Raw genomic sequence first — 20,547 nt, forward strand, 5'->3', positions numbered from 1 at the left:
GCACATAATCCAACTCAACCTGTCTGGATGTGGAATCACTGTGCTCCCCCCTACATGACATGATATGACATCCAGGGGTGAAAGTTTCCTTGGCAATGTGGGAAAGACTCCCAGGGATGAGCCAGACCCTGGCACCATGGGGTCAACAATTCCATCCTGACCAAAAGGAGAAAAAGAAGTGTAACAAATAAGGTATCAGTGGTTGCGAGAGTTCAAACAGGGTCAAGAGGCCACTCTTACACAAGCTTCAGTTAGACATTGCTACCTATCATAGCTTGCCAAACCCCAACCAGAGCCATTCCTGTCAACCCTACAGAACAAGTAGGGCATTATATAAGGTTCCACAAGGGTTCCATGCACTAGGGCAACTTTTCAGAAACCTACAACTTCCAGATGGGTCCTTGGACCAGAGAAGTCCTGAAATGCAGAAGGTCCAGCCTCTCCAGAATATCAGCTAGTTCCATCTCCCTACCCTATATTACTGACAGCCCCTTTCAACATGAAAAAGTTAGAATGGACATAGCCCAAATACCCCTAAAGAGTGGGAGAAAGATCAAAGGTAATGGTGGAGTTATACAGAGAAGGTAGGGTTTAACTGATGAGTATGATTGCTGAGTCATTATAAAGATATTTCTTTTAAGAAAAGATATTTATCTTTACTTTCAGTTGCTCCAACGTCTTAGAGCAACTAAAAATAAAAACCTAAAATTGTGGAATTGTAACACATGCCGAACTCTGATATCTGTTCTACAGCTAATTGTTGCAATGTGCTTTGAAATGTATTGCTTTTATGTATATACGCTATTTTTTACAATAAAGAAAAAAGGCAATTGTGATGATTAAAAAATTCTATAGCTCTTAGATCTATAAAAATTCCAATAAATAATACATATTTTCCTCTCATATCAAGCAATAAAAAAGTCAGGTACACTTGAAAAGCAAACTACAAATTCCTGCCTGTCTTCTGGAAAGTTATACTGAGATGGGGACCTCTTTGGAGGTGGGAAGAGGGGGAAAAGTAAGGGATGGGATGAATGGATTAAGGTTAATCTTCACATTTATATTGCTGATAATTTGAATATTCTGAAGTTGATTAGCATTATATAAACAAAGCAAATTGTCAATTGTTTATTAATTTCCCACCATAAATGTTTTAACTGAATAATTCAGATTATTGGTCACCTGAATTTATTGCATGTGACTCCTTAATCATCCTCTCTTGCACACCCTAACCCCACCTCCCTTAGCTTCCCACCTGCCCTGTGTTTATTTGGCCTTGTGAAAATACTACTGAACTGGGAGTGAGGCTGCCTAAGCTGTGGATCCAAATGTCACATATTAACTGTGCAACCTTAGGAAAGATTTTCCAGGCCTGGGGTAGATTGCAAAGATGTCCATGGCTTTATCATCTTCTGTATTCACCCCCTTTGGTAGTACCCTCCTACGGTGATGCTGGCTGGACTATGTGGCTTGCTGTGACCAATGGGCTTTTTTTGCTGCTCTTGGGACTCTGTAACTGCACTGTGAAGAAGCTTAGATCAGCCCACTGGATAATGAGACACATATGACCCAGTCACCCTGTATACTATAGCCTACAGCCTGCCAATCACCAAGTATATGAATGAAGACATTTTTGGTCAACCAGTTGTAGTCAACGCACCTGTGAGCCCAGCCAAGATTCACTGAGTTAGCCCTATTCAAAGGAAACTGTCCAGCTAATCCAATGAATTGGATCTAAATAAATGTTTGTTTCTTTAAGGCTACTAAGCTTTGGAATGGGTTGTTAAAGGCAGAAATGAACTGATAAAAAGCCTAATTAAGAAAAAACAAACTATAAATAGCAACAAATTCCCTGCCTACCCCATAGCATTGCTGGAAATGATATACAAATTAACTAAGTGATAAGTAAGTCTCCTGAAGGACAGTGTCCAGCCTGGTGCCTTGTGTCTGATCAGTTATTCAATGTTGATCCCCAAATGAATGAATGGATTATAAACTCTACAAACATGAGGTGACAGCGCAGCAATAGCAGAAATATAATAGCTGAATATTTTGAAAGACCCATGTAAAACATTTCATTTCCACTTTCATTAACAATTTTAATATATAGCTGTGTTAGAGAGAATCGGAAAGAACAAGACAAGGCAGGAATGGCAGTCGTGTTCCCTGGGTTGACAATGACTGGCAGGCAGACCAGGGGTTTCCTTGAAGCTCTCATTCCAAGCAGCCTATATATGTTTGGGTTCCTTCCCTGTAATCACAAAGATATCACCAACTGTTTTCTTTCTCCTTGATATTGAGCTTTTCCCAAATATTTGACTTTTATCTTTTTGAAAGTTTCATAATGAAAAAAACTCAAGAACTATGAAGTCAATAAATGAAAAGTATTCAAAACCAGGGAAAGTATTTCCTCCACTAAAAATACCCTTGACCCTTCGAGTCTATAAATGGACTCAACTGAGTCGATAAATAATAGGTTGTATACTTTGACTTCACACCTCTCTAATGGATGAGAAAATTAAACATGTTAAATACTTTTTAAAAATCTGGTTTTATTGTAGAATATAGCATATTTAGAGAAAAGTGAACAAAGCATTAAACAAAATGTTTATTGAAAAAATATTTTTAAAAAAACACCCATGCAGTCACCACCTAGGTCAGACAGAACGTTGCCAGCTCTCCTTTACCGGTCACATCCTTGCCCCTCACATTCATTATCAACCACAATCCTGAGAACTTTGTGATGATCGTGTCCTTGATAAATTTTAGTTCTGTCACTTCTTCAGAGTTTAACCACACACGTGTACAACCATGAATCCTACAGTTTCGTGTTACCTGCTTTTGAATTTTATGTAAATTAAATAATTATGTATTTATTGTTTTGAGTTTAGTTTCTTTTGCTTATGACTATTTTGTAAGATTAATCCACTTGCTCTGTGAGGCTGTAGTTTACTTATCTTCATTGTTAGGTAGTTTTCCACCATATGAATACAACACAGTTTATTTATAAAATTTAGTGTTGATGGATTTAGCGGCTGTGTTCAACTTTTGGATAATAAAGCAATGCTACTGTGTAACGCATATACAAGTTCCTCTAAGGAGTGATCTTTTGGGGCCATAAGGGAGGTAACATATTACCAAATTTAGTAGAAAAGGCCAAACTATTTTCTAAAGTGGCAGTACACATGTATCCTGCCGCAAGTGGTACTTAAGTGTTCCCAGTGCTGCATATCCTTGTCAGCGATATTGTCTGACTTCTAAGTTTCGTCTTCAGGGCGGGTGCGAAGTGGAACTCCTTATGATTTTAATTTGCCTTTTGTGAGTATTAATGATGTTGAGTACTTTTTCATATATTTTTCCCGTTGGATTTCTCTTTAATAAAGTACCTGTTCCAATCCTCTGGCTTATTGGCTTGTCTTCTTGGATTGTGTGTCCTTCCTTATTGCTTTGTGGCATTTTACATTTTTGGACATGAATCATTGGTTAGCTTTTATGTGTTGCAATAGGTTTTCCTGATCTTGGATTTGCCTTTTTTTTTTTAACCTATGAATATGTATCTTTTCATGAATTATAAATTCTTAATTTTAATATGCTAAAATGTACCATTTTATTCTTTAATAAAGTTTACCTACCGAAAGAAAATGAAAATAGTCTCCTATATCACCTCCTAAAAGATTCACATATTTGCTTTTACATTAAATGTGCAACACACCAGGTGTTAACTCTTGAATATGGATGGGATAAAAGTGAAGTTTCATGATACATACATACTTGTACCATCATCAGTAATGGAAAAAAGCATTATTTCCCCAAACCTTGCAGTGCCATCTCAGTTATAAATCAAGTGTCCCAATGTCTGTGAGTCCATTTTTGGCCCCCTTATTTTTTCCAATCTGTCTTATCTATCCTTGCACGAATGCTATATTATCTTGGTTTTTATTGGTTAATAACAAGACTTGATATCTGGTAGAGCGAATCCTTATACCTAGTCTTTCCTTAAGAGAGAATCTGAACAATTCTTGGTCTTTCTTATTTCCATGCAAATCTTGGAATTATTCCGCGAAGTTTGGCTTATATACTAAAATTGTTTGTTGCTGGTATATATGGAAATATTAGTGAATTAATTTTTTTTTTTTTTGCATGGGCAGGCACCAGGAATCGAACCCGGGTCTCCAGCATGGCAGGTGAGAATTTGCCACTGAGCCACCAACATTTACCACCCTAGTGAATTCATTTTTAGATATTGATTTTATATGTTTTAACATGGAAATGACTTATTAGAGGTAACATTAGAGGCACTGAGGAAGAATAGATTAGAAGAGGAGGCAGAAAGACAAAATTGGAATCTACTGGAATTGTTCAGGCAAAAGATGATGAAAACCTGAATTAGAATCATGATAATAACAATGGAGAAGAGGAACTGGTTTTAAGAGGCGTTTAGGAGGTGTTTAGAAGGAATGCCAAAACACTGCTTCAAAATGATGTTAGGAATAAGCTTTGGGAGAGAAAAACTACATGAACATACCAGAGAGAAAACAGATTGTGAATGGAAAGAAACTTCTTCAAAATAGCATACCCACAGACTATGATGAAACTTTTTGAACAGTCAAGTTTCCCAGAAAGAAAAAAAAATTAGAATTATAGACAGCTTAGTAAGAATATAAGACTTGCAATTGATGTGAAACTTGTGATTGATGATAACTGTATTACCATAGGAATTATCCCTGCCTCCACTTTGTTTAATATTATTTTTCAGTTTTTGACATCCTTAGCAGTCGGTTTTTCAATTTCTACATCTGGTGCCTTTCAGGCAACTTGATTTCAGTTTGTAACACATAAGTCTTGCTGAAAATGCATTAAAATATTTTTCAGTTGATACTATCTTTCAGGATTTGACTCAGCGTGTGTTTTCTAACAAACTCTCTTATCAACTTTTCTTCAGTACTAAATTTTTTTTTCTGATGTGAACTTCAACAAGTTCAAGAAAAGGGGGATCAGACAATAAAGGGGCTACTATTGTTCAAATTTATATTGGGTTCCAGTCCTGTTAAGATATTAGTAAGATAACTATAAGTTTGTGACTGCCAGTTGATTATTAGGCAAATTTCATTTGCTCTGAAATGTATGGATATTTACTGTCATAATCATACAGTCAGAAATTTTGCATGCAACGTCACATCTTCTACTTCCATTTTTTAGCTTTCTGAGTTTTACACTTTTGAAAGAAATGGTCCCTCTGGAGTGTAACAAATCTTATTTAAAGATAATCGTGAGAGAATATTCCTTCATCTGTCAAAAGCTAATGCACTGCCAAAATGTCCATCAACAGAAGAGTGGCTAAACAAACTGTGGTATATACATACAATGGAATATTATGCAGCTTTAAGACAGGATAAACTTATGAAGTATGTAATAACATGGATGGACCTAGAGAACATTATGCTGAGTGAGTCTAGCCAAAAACTAAAGGACAAATACTGTATGGTCCCACTGATGTGAACCGACATTAGAGAATAAACTTGGAATATGTCATTGGTAACAGAGTCCAGCAGGAGTTAGAAACAGGGTAAGATAATGGGTAATTGGAGCTGAAGGGATACAGACTGTGCAACAGGACTAGATACAAAAACTCAAAAATGGACAGCACAATAATACCTAATTGTAAAGTAATCATGTTAAAACACTGAATGAAGCTGCATCTGAGCTATAGGTTTTTTGTTTTTTTTTTTACTATTATTATTACTTGTTTTTCTCTATATTAACATTCTATATCTTTTTCTGTTGTGTTGCTAGTTCTTCTAAACCGATGCAAATGTACTAAGAAATGATGATCATGCATCTATGTGATGATGTTAAGAATTACTGATTGCATATGTAGAATGGTATGATTTCTAAATGTTGGGTTAATTTCTTTTTTTCCGTTAATTAATAAAAAAAAAAAAAGAAAAAAAAAGCTAATGCACTAAAAAACACCTAGGGCTCTATCTGAGATTCTATGAAAGTTCCAAGCACTGTGATTACTTTCCAGAAACCTACAACCTCTAGATGGGTTCCTAGGCCAGGTAAGTCTTGAAACACAGAGGGGCCAGCTTCTCCAGAACATCAACTTGTTCCATCCCCCATCCGATATTATCAACAGCCCTTTCCCATGTGAAAAAGTTTGAAGGGGCACAGTCCAAATACCCCTAAAGATTGGGGAAAGATCAAAGGAGAAGGTGGAGCTATAATAGAGAATTTGAGTATGATTGCTGATATTTCTTTTAGTCTCTAGTGTTTTGGAGCGGCTAGAAGAAAAAACCTAAAATTGTGGAACTGTAACCATACCAAACTCTGAAATCTGTTCTATAACTACTTGTTACAATGTACTCTTGAAATTTATTGCTTATATATGTATGCTGTATTTCACAATACAAAAAGCTAATGCAACCCATAGGTTCTCTCTTAGTTTGGGATTCATAGGCATGAAAGCTAAAGTAAACTCTGATCTTTGGCATATGGCAGAGTAAATGTGGGGGAAGCACTCAAGAGGGTCAAGGAATTGCAGGGCCCCTACTTAAAATTTTTTTGAATTTAGTAAATTAGAACCTGATTTTTCAAAAGCAATGGTGGCATTTTTGCAAACAAGAAGAAAAATAGAAGAAATGATAGGATACAGAAATAAATATAATTAAATTGTACCACAACTGGTGTGTGTGTATGTGTGTGTATGGTGCGGGGTGCAGTTTTAATAGGTCAGCTAACTTTTCAGATTGAAACATTAAAATATCTGAAGGAATGGTGGAACGATGCCTAGAGAAGAAAGAAAGAGTCTAAAACACGCCCCAAGGATGTGCGTGCTAATATGCATGCGTACGCAGGGCGTAGGCGCTGCTGTCTAGTCTGTGAACAGAACCAAGGCACGAAACTTCTACTCCAAGCTCAGCCTCCATTGTGTACTTTAGATATGTCATCTCATCTCTGTGTTTTGCCTTCGAGAGACCGTGTTTTGCTGCGTGCCTGTCATTCCGTTTGTCCTGTTTACTCACCAGAAGACTGAGGGAATTCTTTAGTTTCCTAGGTTTGGTTTTGGGCCTGCTGCAGAACCCCGTTGTTCTCTGTAAGCTATTTTTCAGAATTTATAAAATAGATGTTTTCCAAGCTAGTGAGCTGGTGGTGTATTCAGATAAGAAGCAATATGAGGAATGGAGTTTGGTATATCAAAGTGTGTCAAAGAATCTGTAGCAATGTGGGCCCCTGGTTAAACAGAGAAAGTTCAATAGAAGAAATTTTAGCTGTAATAGAAGAGCAATTTGAAGATATAAGAAAATTTTATATGATACCCTAGGGCTGAAGGAGAGTACCCAAGGAAGGGCACACCTGGAGGGGTTTCAGATCTGTTGGATAAGTTGTGCTTCGGCACGAGAGCGTGGAGAAGTTCGCTGCTCTGGGGATGCTGGGCGAATGGTAGGCAACCCTTCCTCCTGAGCGCCGGCGGGGAGCTCCCACTCGGCAGTTGGGTGCAGGGCGTGCAGTGGAAGCCTGGAAAACCGCGGAGGCAGAAAGCCGGCAGGGTGCTGAGGCTGCATTAAAGGATCATGTTTGCTGAGCCTTCGGCTCAGGCAGGCTCCACCGACGTCCTCACAACTGGTTCCGCTAGCAACTGTGCTGGATCCTGCAGGAAGGCTCTTCCACCTGCAACGTACCTTAACATCGTGCTCCCTTTAAAGGAGAAATGCTTAAAGCAATTTCTTTATCATAAAATATTATATTGAAGGGTGCATTTGGACTGTTAGACAACAAATTGACAACTGACACAGAGTCTGCTAGCCGTGAAAAGGGCCAATCCCAGCATTGCAAGAAAATATTAGTGGCTTTTTATCGTCTATGAAGGGAGCCGTTAAGAGGATGCTGACAATCAACCTTGACTTTCTGTTGACAAAGGAGCCAAAAACTTTGATGTTTCCTTCGCTGCATTATGGTGTACTAAATTTGTGCATTTTAAAATAAGGTAGAGCATTTTCTTATTTGTGCATTGTTAAATAAATGCAAATCTTACGAGTCGTATTCAAATATCCAAAAATAATAGAAACATTTAGTCTCAATACACGATAGTCAACAATAAACGATGCAATTCATAAGCCCAGGGAATACTTCTCACAGTCCTCTTTTCCTCCCATCCCCAATTATCTTATACATCATTTTGTGTTGCAGCATCTCATCTGTGACCTACCAACGCACAGGCAAAAAGCACAAAATAAATCCTCTTTTGTTCTAAGTCCCATGGTTTACATTCTTCTCTCCCCTCATTTTCTTTCTCCTCTTTCTTCCTTAGTTTGTCTCCCTTTTTTTTTCTCTCCTATATTCTCCTAACTTTTATTTTCTTCTCCTTGTGTTTTTCTCCTACGCTCTGTTGTTTTCTTAGGTTCAATTATTTTCTGCCAGTTTTCTAATTCTACTTCACAGGAGTCCTCGAACTGGTTCTACGAGATAGAATCTCCTTACAAGGTAGAGGAAGGAGGAGAAGGAAGGGACACCTCGTTCTTTTCATTGAGGGGTGGGGAACCTGGGAATTTTGACATATTACAAATCCTGTCCCCTTCACACTTTCATCTCATCAATCTTTGGTAACTCCTTCAAAGAGATATGAAATATTCACTATTTAAATGTTCTTCCAGAAGTTTCTTGAATTTACAACCTAAGACCATCCCATTCTTCTTTCTCCTTACTGGACTGGAGGTAATTTTTCAAGGCACTCTGAAAGTGCTGCCAAGTGAAGGGTGAGACACACACACACACACACACACACACACACACACACACACACACACATCATTCTCCCTGCTAGAAAACCTTGCACATTTGCATTACCATTTAAACGCTTTGCCCTCTGGTGTTTCTGCTCCTTATAACTTGCAAGCAATTTATGTTCTTTAGGTAACTGAAGTCAGAGATGCATATTCATTCTAGATGTTCGTCTGACACAGGTAAGCCACGGCAGGACTGCCAGTGTGGGCATCTGAATGGCCTAAAAGATGCTTGCTGTGCTCAGCCTTGTCACACTGGAAGCAGGCAGAAGGCACAGGACTTTGCTGAAACTTGAAGTGGCTTTACTTACTTACAAACCAAGAACACAAAGTTGCTAGTGTTTACATGAGAATTCTCAGTTTGTTATTACATGAGAATTCTCAGTTTGTTATTCTTCGAGAAAGTATTTAGGATTTTATTAAATGTAAATGAGCCAGGACTTACTTTCTAAATGTGGCAGTCATTATTTATTAAATATTTTAGCTTCCTTTCTTTTCTGAAGACATAGTAAGATTGAGTTCTTTGTGGATCAGGTGGCTGACATTTCCAAGCCAGAGCATTTAATTGCAAGTGTTAAGACTCTTCAGCATGTTCTTTCTTCTTTGGCATGGCAAGTGGCCACATTTGAGATGGTGGCTGCTCCATCAGTTCAAATCCTAACATGGGGATATAGAAAGCAGAAAATTAAGCCACTCTGTAATATATGTCACATAGATAGGAAATGAACTTTTTTGTTTTAAACCGCTAAGATTTGAGGGCTGTTTTTAGATAATATGACCTAGCCCATCCTGACAGATTCCCTAAACATGGGAATTTCTCCTTGGCCTAATGTGCTTTTTCTCTTTTTGTTTTTACCTTGGGTAAAGAACTAATTATTGCGTATCAATGCCACTGTGAAAGATTCCCCATTTTGTGATGTATGCGCCATTCTTTTTGAATGAAACATTTGTGGAATTTTATAAATAAAATTATAACTATAGCAGGGACCCCCTCCATAGACTAAAATGTGTTAAAATTACTGTTCAGGGAGAGCTTTATATTAATGTTTATCTTAACTAAAACTCCTGTGTTACTTTCTGAATGATTTCCTAAACTCACTCACTCATTTATTCATGTATTCATTCATTTATGTTTTTTAAAGGTTTTATTTATTATTTTTAAAACTTTTTTATTGTGAAATATATATACAAAAAAGTAATAAATTTTCAAGAGCATATTTTAACAAGTAGTTATAGAACACATTTTAAAGTTTGGTATGGGTTACAGTTCCATGATTTTGTGTTTTCTCTTCTAGCTGCTCCAAGACACTGGAGACCGACAGAAATATCAATATAATGACTCAGCAGTCATACTCATTTGTTAAATCCTATCTTCTCTGTTATAATTCTCCTTCTTTTTAGATAACATATATACCCAGAAACAATAAATTTCAAAGTACATTGCAACAATTAATTGTAGAACAGATTTCCGAGTTTGATATGGGTTACACTTCCACAATTTTAGGTTTTCATTTCTGGCTGCTCTAAGGTAGAAGAGGGTAAAAGAAATGTCAGTATAATGATTCAACACTCATACTCATTTGTTAAACCTGACCTTCTCTGTATAACTCCACCATCACCTTTGATCTTTCCCTCCCTCTTTAATTTATTTTTTATTTTTAAATTGTAAAATATTTATACAAAGCAAAGAAAGAAAAAATAATATTTTTCAAAGCACTCTTCAACAAGTAGTTACAGGATAGATCACAGAGTTTATCATGAGCTACCATACCTTCATCTCAGATTTTTCCTTCTAGCTGCTCCAGAATATAGAAGACTAAAAGGAATAAATATTTTTATCTTCACAATCAATTTTTTTTTCTTTTTTCTGAAAAATAACATATATACAAAAAGCAAATTCAAAACACATCACCACAATTAGTCGTAGAACAGATTACAGGGTTTTGTATGGGTTACAATTCCACAATTTTAGGTTTTTACTTCTAGCTGCTCTGGGATACTGGAGAAGAAAAGAAATATCAATTTAATAATGCAGCAATCATATTCATTTGTTAGACCCAAACTTCTCTGTATAACTCCACCATCATCTTTGATTTTTCTACCCCATTTTTTAGGGGTATTTGGGCTATGGCCATTCTGATGTTTTCATGTTGGAAGGGGTTGTGGATAATATGGGGTAGGGAGATGGAACTAGCTGATGTTCTCAGAGGCTAGGCCCTCTACATGTTCAGGACTTATCAAGCCCAGGAACCCATCGGGAGGTTGTGACTTTCTGGAAAGTTTTCCTTGTTCATGGAAAATTGTAGAATATTATATACTACTCTAGGTGTTCTTTAGGATTGGCTGGAATGGTTTTGGTTGGGTTTTGGCTGGGTTTTGGCAAGTTATGATAGGTTGCAATGTCTAACTGAAGCTTGTGTAAGAGTAACTTCCTGGGTAGCCTCTTACTCTATTTGAACTCTCTCAGCCACTGATACTTTATTAGTTACACTTCTTTATCCTCTTTTGATCAGGATGGAATTGTGAATTCCACAGTGCCAGGGCAGGAGTTATCCCTGGGAGTCATCTCCGTGCTGCCAGGGAGTCTTTCACCCCTGGATGTCATGTCTATGTAGCGGGGAGGGCATTGATTTCATTCATAGAGTTGGGCATAGGCAGAGAGAGGCCACTTCTGAGCAACAAAAGAGGTCCTCCAGAAGTAACTCCTAGGCATACCTATAGGTAGGCTAGACTTCTTTGCCACATGCATAAGCTTCACAAGAGTAAGCCTCAAGATGTCAGGGTATTCCCTGATAGTAAACTTTAATAGTTCCATATTTTCTCTCCTATCCCTCAAGGGACCTTGCCAATACTTTTTGATTATCTGATTAATATATTCTAGGATGTATCCAGGCATTACATTAGCTATACAGGATTAAAGGCTCTCATTCTTATTCTGGGCTCCTTGTTTCAGCTGTTCAAATGACCTATTCAGAAAGGTTGAATTAGATTATGTACTACAGAAAATTTAGGCTCCAGAGAAAATAAACGTTTCTTTCTTTGGTCTCAAAGAGGAGGTGTGGTTCTAAAATACAGACAATATCTTCCTTACCCCGTGTTCTGAATTACCTTAATACCGACTTGATCATCTTCATTCTTATCTCCAAATACCAGGTTATACATATATAAAGCAGTTTCTTAAAATCCAGAAATAATAATTACCACTCTAGACTAAATGTGTTTGCTATAAGAGCTTATAATCTAGGTCCCTGTTTTCTCATAAGCATTTTCTAAAGAAGACCATACAATAATTGTTCTTTTGTTTCTGGTGTACTTTGCCTCACCAAATGTCCCCCAGCTTCATTCACAATATGGCATGCCTCATGACTTTTTCCTTTTTGTAGCAGCACAATATTTGATCATCTGTATACACCATCGTTGGCCAATCTGCTTCTCAGTCAGAGCATTCTTCAGCCACCTCCATTCACTGAGCATCATGTATCGTGCCCAAAGTCCACAGTCCATCAACACTCTCAATTTTAGATAATTTCATTGTTTCCAAGAGAAAGATAAACAATAAACTCACCCTCACCAAACATAAAATCTAAACCTCCCCTTAACTCTTGTCCCTCCCCCCATTATTTACCTCTGTTGTTGCTGTGGCAGTGCTGATGGTTTCCTTTTGAACATAGCTCATAGCATGCAATAGCAGCTTTCCCCCTGCACCCTGAACTTAAACCCGCTTTGTACAAGAATCTTAACTTTTAAGTAATTCTTGCGAGAACTAATTCATATTTCTAGTGTTAATCAGTGGGACACGTAAGTCTATATAATCCCTTTCAATCTCGTTCATCTTCAATATGGTAATATTACTTATAGACCCACTAGAGAATCACCTTCACTTCTATCTACTGCCTTACATTGGAGTTCAACCTCATTAGCTAACCGTTCACCCATCTCGAGCTACTGTGTATCTCTAAGTCCCCTATATGCAGTATTAATAAGCCCCTGATTCTGCTTTTACCATGGTCATAAAAGAGGAGTCATACAATAACTATCCTGTTGTGTCTGGCTTATTTCATCAGCATTGTTTCCTCAAGGCTCATCCGTCTTGTCATGTGATTCAGTACGTCATTTCATCTTACTGCAGCATAATATTCCATCATACGTATATACCACATTTTGTTATCCACTTGTCTGTTAATGGGCATTTGGGTTGTTTCCATCTATTGGCAATAGTGAATGCTGCTATGAACATCGGTGTACAAATGTCTGTTTGTGTCACGGCTTTCAGCTTTTCTGGGTATACAACAAGTAGTGCTATTTGTGGGTCGTCGGGCAACTCCGTATTTAGTTACCTAAGAAACCGCCAAGCAGTCTTCCATAGAGGCTGCACCATTATACATTCCCACCAGCAGTGCATCAGTGTCCCAATTTCTTTACATCCTCTCCAACATTTGTGGTTTCCTGTTTGTCTAATAACAACCGTTCTTATAGGTGTGAGGTGGTATCTCATTGTAGTCTTGATCTACATTTCCCTTATAGCTAGTGAAAACGAACATCTCTTCATGTGCTTTTGAGCCATCTGCATTAGCTCTTCCGAAAAATGCCTATTTATTTCTTTAGCCCATTTTATAATTGGGTTGTTTGTTCTTTTGTTGTTAAGTTGTATGATTTCTTTATGTATACAGAATATCAGATCTTAGTTTGATGGGTGATTTCCAAATATTTTCTCCCATTGAGTTGACTGCCTCTTCATCTTTTTTGACAAAGTCTTTTTAGGTGCAGAAGCATTTAATTTTGAGGATTCCCCATTTATCTTTTTTTTCTTTTATTGCTTGTACTTTGGGTGTAAAGTTTAGGAAGCTACTTCCTATTACTAGGTTTTGAAGATGTTTCCCTACATTTTCTTTTAGAAGCTTTATAGTGCTAGTTCTTATATTTAGGGGTTTGATCCACTCTGAGTTAATATTTTTTCATAGGGTGTAAGGTAAGTGTCCTCTTTTATTCTTTTGACTATTGATATCCAGTTCTTGTATGCCCATTTATTGAAAAGATTATTTTGTTCCAGTTCAATGGATTTGAGAACCTTGTCAAAAATCACTTGACCATAGATTTGGTGGTATATTTCTGCACTTTCAGGTGGATTCCATTAGTTAATACTCATGTCTTTGTGACAATATCATGCTGTTTTGACCACTATGGCTTTATAATAAGTTTTAAAATCAGGAAGTGTTAATCCTCCCACTTTGTTCTTTTTTAGGGTGCTTTTAGCTATTTGGAGTCTCTTTCCCCTCCAGATGAATCTGGTAACTAGCTTTTCCAAGTCTTCAAATTAGTTTGTTGAAATTTTTGATTGGTATTGCATTGAATTTGTTGATCAATTTGGGTAGAATTGACATCTTAATTATATTTAACCTTCTTATCCATGAGCAGGGAATGTCTTTCCACCTATTTAGATCTTCTTTGATTTCTTTTAGCAATGTTATGTAGTTTTCTGTGTACCAGTCCTTTACATCCTTAGTTAAGTTCATTCCTAGGTACTCGATTCTTTTAGTTGCTATTTTGAATGGAATTTTTTCCTTAACTGACTCCTCAGCTAGTTCATTGCTTGTGTCTAGAAATGTTACTGATTTTTGCACATGAATTTTATATCCTGCCCTACTACCTAGCTGAATTTGTTTAACTGCTCAAGTAACTTTGTTGTAGAGTTCTCAGGATTTTCCAAGTATGGTATCACGTCATCGCACATAATGAAAATTTTACTTCTTCCTTTCTAACTTGGATGCCTTTTATTTCTTTGTCCTACCTGTTTGCTCTAGCTAGAACTTTTAGTACAATGTTGAATAATAGTGGTGACAGAGGGTAACCTTGTCTCATTCCTGACCTTTGGAAGAAGATTTCAGTGTCTCCCTTTTGAGTACAATGCAGGCTATCAATTCTTCATATACACCCTTTATCATATTGAGGAAGTTACCTTTGATTCCCATCTTTTGAGTTGTTTTTATCAGAAAATATTGCTGAATTTTGTCAAATGCTTTTTCAGCATCAATTGAGATGATCATGTGTTTCTTCCTTTTTGATTTGTTAATGTGCTGTATTACATTAATTCATTTTCTTGTATTGAACCATCTTGAATTCCTGGAATAAGCCCCACTTGGTCGTGGTGTATAATTCTTTTAATGTGTTTTTATATTCAATTTGCTGGTTTTTTTTTTTTTTATTTTTAGGCATGGGTAGACACCAGGAATTAAACCTGGGTCTCCAGCATGGCAGGGGAGAATTCTGCCTGCTAAGCCACACCACCCCAATTTGCTGGTATTTTGTTGAGAATTTTTACATCCATGTTTGTTAGGGAGATTGGCTTGTAGTTTTCCTTTCTTATAACATCTTCACTCGGTTTAGGTATTAAAATAATATTAGCTTCATAAAATGAGTTAGGTAGTGTTCGTTTTTCTTCAAATTTTTGGAAAAGTTTGAGCAGGATTGGTGTTAGTTTTTTTTTTTTTTTTTTTTGGAATATTTGATAAAACTCCCCTGTGAAGCAATCTGGCCCTGAGCTTTACTTTGTAGGATTGAATCTCTTTGTTGAGAGCTTCTATTTCTTTCTGAGTCAGTGTAGCTTGTTTGTGTGTTTCCAAGAATTTGTCCATTTCAGCTAAGTTGTTTAGTTTGTTGGCATATAGATGTTCATAGTATGTTCTTATGATTTCTTTTATTTCTTCAGGGACTGTGGTAATGCACCCCTTCTCATTTCTGATTTTGTTTATTTGCATCCTCTTTCTTTTTCTCTTTGTCAGTCTTGCTAGTGGCCCATCAATTTTATTGATTTTCTCAAAGAACCAACTTTTGATTTATTGATTCTTTCTATTATGTTGTTCTTTTGTTCTCCCATTCATTTAACTTTTTTTTTTTTTGCACAGACAGATACTAGGAATCGAACTCTGGTCTCTGGCATGACAGGCTAGTACTCTGCCATTGAGCCACCATTGGCCACACTAACTCTCTTTTAATCTTTGTTATTTCTCTTCTTTTATTTGTTTTGGGGTTAGCTTGCTGTTCTTTCTCAAATTCCTCCAGGTGACCAGTTAAGTCCTTGATTTTGCTCTTTTTTGTTTTTAAAATGGCATTTAAGGCAATAAATTTCCCTCTCAGCACTGCCTTTTCCATATCCCATTAGTTCAGATATGTTGTATTCTCATTTTCATTCATCTCTAAATAGCTGCTGATTTTTCTAGCAGTTCTTCTTTGACCCACTGTTTGTTTAAGAGTGTGTTATTTAATCTCCATATATTTGTGAATATTCTTGTTCTTTGGAGGTTATTGATAACCAGCTTTATTCCATTGTGATCAGAGAAAGTGCTTTAAATAATTTCAATGTTTTTAAATTTATAAAGACCTGTTTTGTGCCCTGGCATATGACCTATCTTGGAGAATGTTCCATGGGCATTAGAAAAGAATATATATCCTGGTGTTTTAGGGGGCAATGATCTATATGTCTGCTGGGTCTAATTAATTTATCAAGTTGTTTACCTTTTCTATTTCCTTGTTGATCTGCTGTCTGGTTGTTCTATCTATAGAGGAGAGCAATGTGTTGTAGTCTCCAGCTATTGTTGAAGCATCTATTGCTCCCTTCAGTTTTGCCAACGTCTGTCCCGTGTACACTGTGGAGCTCCTTGATTGGGAGCATAAACAGTTTGTGATTGCCATTTCTTCTTGGTGAATTGCCCCTTTTATTGATATATAGTGTCCTTCTTTGTCTCTTACGATGTCTATTATCAGTCTATTTTGTCTGATATTAGTGTAGCTACTCCTGCTAATTTTTTTTTTTTTTTTTTGGTTACAACTTGCATGGAAAATCTTTTTCCATCCTTTCACTTTCAATCTATTTGTATCCTTGTGTCTAAGATAAGTTTCTCATAAGCAGCATGTAGCTGGATTATATTTCTTAATCCATTTTGCCAATCTGTATCCTTTAATTAGTAAGTAATTACTTTAATTGGTAAGTAGAAACTCCCTTTAGTATTTCTTGTAGGGCCAGTCTCTTGCTGAAAAATTCTTTCAGGATTTGTTTGTCTGTGAAATTTTTAATCTCTCCTTCAGTTTCGAAGGACGATTTGGCTGGGTACAGAATGCTTGGATGGAAGTCTTTCTCTTTCAGGATCTTAAACATATACCACTGCCTTCTCACCTCCATAGTCTCAGTTGAGTAGTCTGAATTAAATCTTATGTGGTTACCCTTGTATGTAGATTGTTTTTCCCTTGCTGCTTTCAGGATTTTCTGCTTCTCTTCAACATTTGAGAGACTGATTAGAATGTGCCTTGGGGGAAGGCCTATTTGGATTTATTCTATTAGGAGTTTGTTGAGCTTCTTTGACTTGAATATTTATGTCTTTTATAAGGGTTGGGGAGTTTTCCTCCATTATATCTTCAACTACTCTTTACTCTTCTCTTCTCCTTGTGGGATACCAATGATTATTATATTTGTGTGCTTTGTTTTGTCCATCATTTCCCTGAGATCCAATTCAAATGTTTCCATCTTTTTTTGCCATTTGCTATTTTGAGTGTTTGATATCAGTTGTCCTGTCCTCTAAATCATTTATTCTTTCTTCTGCTTCTTCAAATCTGCTGTTGTGTGTCTCTAGTATGCTTTTTTATTTGTTCTACAGTATCTTTAATCTCTGTAATATCTGCTATTTTTCTATTTATTCTTTCAAATTCCTCTTTATGCTCTTCTAGTGTCTTCTTGATCTTCTTTATGTCATTGGCCACCCCATTTATTTTATTTACAGAGTTATATGAACATGTTTGAGTAGTAGTTCCAAAGTCTGTGTCTTCTCTGTTGTTTTAATTTGGTCATTAGGCTGGGCTATATCTGTCTGCATCATTGATGTGTTTAATGATCTTCTGCTGTCTTTGCAGCATGTAAATATCTAGAACAGTTTACTTTGGATGTTGATTTCCTTCAGTAGTCTAAAGACTTATGTTTGCAGGATGGATGTGGAGCAGAATGGAAGTCGCCAGGTGGGGCACAGCAGTGCGGTGATGTGTTGCAGGTGTAGGTGTAGGTGCAGGTTGGGGATGCTACACTGGTGTTTGTGATCATGGGTGGGATGTGATCAGTGGTGGGATGATGTGCCTGCATGGGTACATAGGTCTGGGTAGTGGGGTTCTGGTGTACGCTGGTCTAGAGTGCGGCCCTTTGTGTGCATGTGCAGAACTCAGGGCTGTAAGTAGGCATTCCCCTTTCATGGGCTGGAGACATATGTGGCCTGGCTGCACAGGTCAGTTCTTAACCAGAGCTGGGGAGCCTGACTGGAGGCTGTGCACATGCACAGATCTGGGAGGGCCATAAACTGATGCACACGTGCACAGAGCTGGGATGGTGCACAGGGTGGGTTTGCACAACTGTGTAGGCTGGGGGTGGGCATAGCCTGGGTATGGAGGTAAGCATTCAGAGCCTTTACGTGCTGGCAACCACCTGCAGGGGGCAGGAATGGGAAGATAGGGCTCAGGAGGGGTGGGGAAAGACTGTACTTTTGAAGGAGCAGTGAGTTGGGCTGAAGCAGGCATGCGTGCACTTGGGGTGTGGGGGTGGGGTGGGTAAGGGCCCCAGGGATGCTTGGATCATGGGGCTGGGGTGGGGGTGGGTGATGGGGTTCTGGTGCATGCGGTGTGGGTTGAGTGGTTATGGGACTCTTCCTGTGAAGGTAGCGTGTTCAAGGAACACAGCTTGGCTTACTCCCTGGTCCCTGTCTCCCCATCTGTGCACTTCTGAGGGCTCTGTGCTTCCATTTTAGACTGTTTGCACCAGGCATATGTTCTCCAGTTCTCTGCTTCTTGGTTCTTCAGCTTTTGCAACCAAGGCCTCTCTATGTGGTGCAGAAGACTCCCACGTCATTTATACCCTGTAATGGCCATCTCAGTCAGTTTCTTGCCCTTCTCTCGTTGTTCCTTGGAGCAGGGTGAACTCAATCTATCTTACTCTGCCATTTTACCCTTTGCAGCTTGGCCCAGGCACCTGGAAAGTTGGCAGCTGTGGAGGATCATTTATGTTTTATTTAATAAAGGCAGAGACATCAGTATGAATAAGATATATTCCCCATCACAAACTTTATATTAAATTACTAATCCATTTCTAGTTTAGAAAGACTTGGAATCAATTAAAAGTGAAGCAAGAACTCATTTCTAAGCAATTTGCATTTTAAATATATACAGTATCTTATACATTATAAGTGGGTTTATACTGTCTTGAGTCACCAAGAAAATGTTGTGCATTAGAGTAGATAAGGAACTGCTTGTTGGGTCTGCTTACCTTTATCCTTTACAAATTAAAGAGACCCTTCAAGATGAGCTTGTTTTCTCATCTGCTACATTGTTTGCTTAATTTTAAAGTGTCAGCTGTGATTTCTTGCTGATATCTCAGTGTAAATTAATTTTGAAAGTAGGGACAAAGTATTCTATATACAATACTAGTTTTTGTGATTTTTTGTTATAATTGGAATAACCAATCTGATGTTACAACAGAAAAATTGTGAATTGTGGGAGAAGGAGAATTCGTTTTGTAAATTTGTGTCAACTGGGGATGACAGTTGAGCTTGCAGTGCATGTTTTTTCCATACACATGGTGCTTTAAAAAGGCTTCTGCACTTAGTTGGAACAATGTTGACCCCACGTGATTGGTCCTCATTTCAAGTGCGCTTGGTTCTCATGGAATACATTGGAGTCATTTGGTATGTTCTATTTGTGGACGGCTTCCTACCAATGAGTGTTTAGTTTGATTTCAAAAACTACAGATTTTGCTTATCAGGATAAAACATATGAATTCCAGGAAAACAAGTCCTTCAAAATTGAGCGCTCACAGGATGGTGCTTGTTTTAGTTTGCAAGCCGCCAGGTACCAGATATATTGGAAACAGAATGGTTTTTAAAAAGAGGGATTTATCCAGTTGCAAGTTTACATGTTCTAAGGTCATGAAAATGTCCAAATTAAAGCACAGCTATAGAAATGTCTAATCTAAGGCATCCAGGGGAAGATACTTTGGTTCAAGAAGGCAGGTAACATTCAGGGTTTCTCTCTGAACTGGAAGGGGGCATGGTGAACATGGTGATGTCTGCTAGCTTTCTCTCCAGGCTTCTTGTTTCATGAAGTTCCCCCAGGGACATTTTCCTGCTTTATTTCCAAAGGTCTCTGGCTGAGTGGGCTCTAAAGCTCTTTCCAAAATGGTTCCCTTTTAAAGGACTCCAGGGAGCAACCCCACTTCGAATAGGTGGAGACACAACTTCATGGAAACCATCTCATCAAAATTGCCACCTACAATTGAGTGGGTCACATCTCCATGGACACAAACAAAAAGCTCCCACCCAGAATATTGAATGAGGATTGAAGAACTTGGCTTTTCTGGGGTGCAGCAGATTCAAACTGGCACAGGGTTTGATAAGGGATAGCAAAGAAAATGTATTAGAAAGTGTTTGCTGTGTTGGTGATGAATTTTCAAGGTTAGGAGAGAGGTGGTTGAGCAAAGAATCTGGTGATAAGTCTCTCCCTTAAAAATACGTTCAAGGCTGGCTTTCAGGTAGGTATTTTGGTTCAGGGTGATTTATTAATCACTTCTTTGAAAAGAGCCCATTTATATTCCCCTCCCCCCATATCTCAGTGATAATCTTAAAAATTTCTGAAGTGTGATAGAATATATACTACAATGTATGCCATACTTAAATGTCAAATTAGTATTTGAAGGGAAATATCTTTCTATTATACTACCTTGTGCAGATTAAACATTTAA

Source organism: Tamandua tetradactyla, chromosome 22 (genome assembly GCF_023851605.1).
Source record: "Tamandua tetradactyla isolate mTamTet1 chromosome 22, mTamTet1.pri, whole genome shotgun sequence".
Lineage (NCBI taxonomy): Eukaryota > Metazoa > Chordata > Mammalia > Pilosa > Myrmecophagidae > Tamandua > Tamandua tetradactyla.